The sequence below is a fragment of the Herpailurus yagouaroundi genome, unplaced genomic scaffold (genome assembly GCF_014898765.1).
Source record: "Herpailurus yagouaroundi ecotype Mexico unplaced genomic scaffold, PumYag 67793, whole genome shotgun sequence".
Classification (NCBI taxonomy): domain Eukaryota; kingdom Metazoa; phylum Chordata; class Mammalia; order Carnivora; family Felidae; genus Herpailurus; species Herpailurus yagouaroundi.
Genome location: NW_024420586.1, coordinates 19,052,885 through 19,057,643, shown reverse-complemented (window position 1 = coordinate 19,057,643; position 4,759 = coordinate 19,052,885).

Here is a 4,759-nt window from a genome sequence, read left to right as displayed (position 1 = left end):
TCGCTCTGTCCTCACATGGTGGAAGGGGCAAGAGTGTTATCTGGGCCTCTTTTATAAGGGCACTAATCCTACTCATGAGAGTGCCACCCTTAGGACTTAGTCACCTCCTCCAAATACCATCACTTGGGAGATGGGCTTCAATATATGAATTTGGTGGTGGGGGGATACAGTTAATCTATCACAGTTATGTACAGGATGATTTGGGGCAGAAAGAAACTGAGACTGGATAACTGGATGTCAAAGTGTCTCTGGACCAAACTGCAGTAGAAACAAGAAGGAAGGAGAAGGGTGCCTGGGTGGCTTAGTCGGTTAGGCATCTGACTTCAGCTCGGGCCATGATCGTGTGGGTTCATACGTCAACCCCCACGTCGGGTGTCTCACTGACAGTGCGGCGTCTGCCTGGGATTCTCTCTCTCCCTCTCTCTACCCCTCTCCAATTTGTGCACTTGAGTGCATGCACGCGCGCTCTCTGTCTCTCATTTAAAAAAAAAAAATAGAAAGAGAATGTAAGGGGGGAGGGGGACATCACCCAGTGAGAACTGACATTGATTAGGCATGAACACAAAACCACTCAGGTTTTGAGCCTCAATTATTTGTGATAGTAATGATTTGATCAGTCCTATATAAGCAAGATCAGGCCTTACACTTTTAAAAATTCTTGGAGCAGAAGTGTGGCCTAAACCAAGGGTTCATTCTTTTCTTCTCACCAAAGGATCTCTAGGTTCCTCCTGAATGTGTCACAGGACATATTTTTCTACTTACCTGGGTAGGGAACATCATACTCTATTTGGAACATAGGCCACTGTGTAATAAATCTCATCTTGTCTTCTTCGAAGAGTCAGTGCAAAATGAGGCAGCTTGTCATGTGAGTCGTCTTTTAAGCTTCTCAGATGAACGTTGCTATATTAGGACCAAGGACTATTATGCAACAGGCCCAGCTACACCTTTCCTTGATGCGTGTACTTCACACTGAAGACCACCTGTTGAACTAACAGTTGTTACTTTATTTTTGAAAAATGATCACATTCAGGGGTGAATTGTCTGTTAATCTCACAGGGTCTCAGTTTGGGTACTGGTTATTTGGGGATATGGAAAGAATATTCTAGAAAATGAACCAGCGGTCATTTTGATGAAAAGAATGGATGGAAATGTTTTTACACGATACACTATGACCTGTATAGAGCTAGAATAATGCTAGGACTTCAAGTGGTCCATAACTGACAGTTCCTCAGAAGCTGCGTGAAGGAGACAAGCAAGGAGCAGCCTTGCTGGTGCCCTGTCTTGTGCTCCCATGGCCTGTTTTACATCCCTTACCACACTCTGATGGAAAGCCTGTGCTCCATGTCCCTCTCCCCACAAAACTGTGAGCCCCTGGGGGCAACCATATTTTACTCCTTTTCAGATCACTAGTACCTGGTATTAAACCTAGAACATAGTAGGTACTCAATAAACATTGGATGGACAGATGAATGGGTGAAATATGTATTTGCCCTTATTTGGCATGGAATACAGGGCAGGCTAGGAGATCACTACTATTATTTTTTTTAACTTTAAAATAAAACCACATCAGGGCTGCCTGGGTGGCTCAATCAGTTGCATGTCCGACTCTTGACTTCATCTCAGGTCATGGTCCCAGGGTTAAGGGATCAAGCTCCGAGTCAGACTTTGCACTGTGCATGGAGCCTGCTTGAGATTCTCTCTCTGTGTGTGTCTCTCTCTCTGTCTCTCTCTCTCTCTCTCTCCCCCTCTGCCCCGTCCCCCCACTTGCACTCTCTCTCTCTCTCTCTCTCTCTCTCTCTCTCTCTCTCTCTTTCTCTCTAAAATAAAAAATATAAGTAAAAAATAAAACCACATCAGGACGCCTGGGTGGCTCAGTTGGTTGAGCGTCCAACTTCGGCTCAGGTCACAAACTCACAGTTCATGGATTCAAGCCCCACATTGGGCTCTCTGCTGTGAGCGCAGAGCCTGCTTTGGATCCTCTGTCCCCCTCTCTCTTTGCCCCTCTTTTGCTTGTGCATGCCCATGTGCTCTCTCTCTCTCACTTTGTCTTTCAAAATTAAACATTTAAAATAAATGAGTAATTAAAACCACATCAAAATTTAAAACTTTGTACTCCCAAAGACCCTGTTAAAAGGATGAAAAGGCAAGTTAAAGACTGACAGAAAATATTTGCAAATCACACATCTAACAAAGGACTTGTGTCTAGAATATATAACGAACTTTCAAAACTCAATGGAAACAATCCAATTAGAAAATGGGCAAAAGATATCAATAGATAGTTCATTGAAGAGGATGGCCAACAAATACATGAAAAGATGGTCAATATCATCAGTCATTAGAGAGATACAAATTAAAATCACAATGCAGGGGTGGGGGGCACCTGGGTGGCTCAGTCAGTTAAGTGTCCAACTCTTGATTTAGTTCAGGTCAGTATTTCACGGTTCGTGGGTTCAAGCCCCACATCAGGTTCCACGTTATCAGCGTGGGATTCTTTCTCTCTCCTTCTCTACCTCTCCCTAACTAAAGCTCATGCTGTCTCTCTCAAAACTTAAAAAAAATTTTTTTAAACAAATTGTTTTAAAAACACACACACACACACAATGAGGGGTGCCTGGGTGGTTTAGTCAGTTAGGTGACTCTTTTTTATTTTTAAGAAAATTATTTTTTTAATGTTTTCTTATTTTTTTTAATTTTTTTTAATGTTTATTTCTGAGACAGAGAGAGACAGAGCATGAGTGGGGAAGGGGCGGGGTGGGGGGGGGGGGACACAGAATCGGAAGCAGGCTCCAGGCTCTGAGCTGTCAGCACAGAGCCCGACGCAGGGCTCGAACTCACAGACTGGGAGATCATGACCTGAGCCGAAGCCATATGCTCAACCGACTGAGCCACCCAGGCACCCCAATGTTTACTTATTTTTGAGAGATAGAGCACAAGCAGAGGGGGGAGGCAAGGAGAGAGAGGGAGACACAGAATCCAAAGCAGGCTCCAGACTCTAAGCTGTCAGCACAGAGCCCGACACAGGGCTTGAACCCACGAACTGTGAGGTCATGACCTAAGCCAAAGTCGGCCACTTAACCAACTAAGCCACCCAGGTGCCCCATGACTAACTCTTGATATTGGCTCAGGTCGTGATCTCGTAGTCATGGGATTAAGCCCCGCATAGGGCTTGGCACTGAGCATAGAGCCTGCTTAGGATTCTCTCTCTCCCTCTCTCTCTACCCCTCTCCCCTTTGCGTGCTCGCGAGCGCTCTCTCTCTCTCTCTCGTAAATAAACTTAAAAAAAAAAAACCTAAAAATTAATTTACCATATGACCCAACACTTGCACTCAGGCATTTATCCCAGAGAAATGAAAATTTATTTTCACATGTAAACTTCTACACAAATGTTCATAGCAGTTTTATTTGTAATAGCCAAAGACTGAAAGCTATCCAAAATGTCCTTCAGTGTTCTAGCTTAGCTATGGTACATCCATACCACAGAATAAGACTCAACAATAAAAACAAATGAGGGGCATACTGGCTGGCTCAGTCAGTAAAGCATGTGACTGTTGATCTCAGGGTTGTGAGTTCAAGCCCCACGTTGGGTGTAGAGATTACTTAAAAAAATGTTTTTTTAATAAAAAAAAGTACAGCTAAAAAAAAAAACAATAAAAAGGAACGAACAATTGTTATGCACTGAACATTTGTGACCCCCCCCAACAAAGTTCATGTGTTGAAGCCCTAAACCCCAATGTGATGGCATTTGGAGATGAGGCGTTTGGGAGGTCACTAGGTTTAGATGAGGTTATGAGGGTGGGGTCCTCATGATGGGATTGATGCCCTTATAAGAAGAGACACCAGGGGTGCCTGGCTGGCTCAGTCAGTAGAGCACACAACTCTTGATATTGGGGTCGTGAGTTTGAGCCCCACGCTGGGTGTACAGATTATTAAAAAATAAATAAATGCTTTTTTTTTAAGCCAGTCTCAAAAGGATAATACTACATGGTTTCATTTGTATGCCATTCACAAAGTAACATAATTCTGGAGGTGGAGAGCAGCTTACTATTGCCAGGGGGAGGAACAGGGTGTGTGTATGGCTATAAAGGAATAATTGGAAGGGGCATTGTGGAGATGGGAGAGCTTAGAGTCTCAGCAGTGGTGGTTTACACAAAGTTACATGTGTAATAGCATTGCATGGAGCTACACACACGTACACACATATACACATACATACATGCATCCACACATACACATACACTCAAATGAGTGAATGTAAACTGGGTGAAATCTGGATAATGTCTGTGGATTGTACATTCCCTCACTTTCATTGTGTACTTTAGTTATGCAACTCCTGTGAATCCATAATATTTCAAAATTAGAAGTTTTTTAAAAAAGAAATCAGTCAGCATTTCTGACTTGCAACTTTGTTTTTTCTTTATGTGAGCCCTCTCTTTTAAATACTGCTTCTTACATCATGATTTGGGAGAACTCGAGGCAATTAAAATATATGTACAGCCTTCAAATGTGCCTTTAAAGTTGCAATTCTTTTGTTATTGTTTTGTGGTGGTAACAGCAGGAGCAGCTTTCTTTCTCTTTTTTAAGTTTTTAGTTATTTATTTTGAGAAAGAGAGAACATGAGCAGGGGAGGGGCAGAGAGAGAAGGAGAGAGAGAATCTTAAGCAGGCTCCGTGCTGACACTGCGGGGCCCAGCTCAGGGCTCGAACTCACGAACCATGAGATCATGACCTGAGTCGAACCAAGAGTCTGACATTTAGCCGAA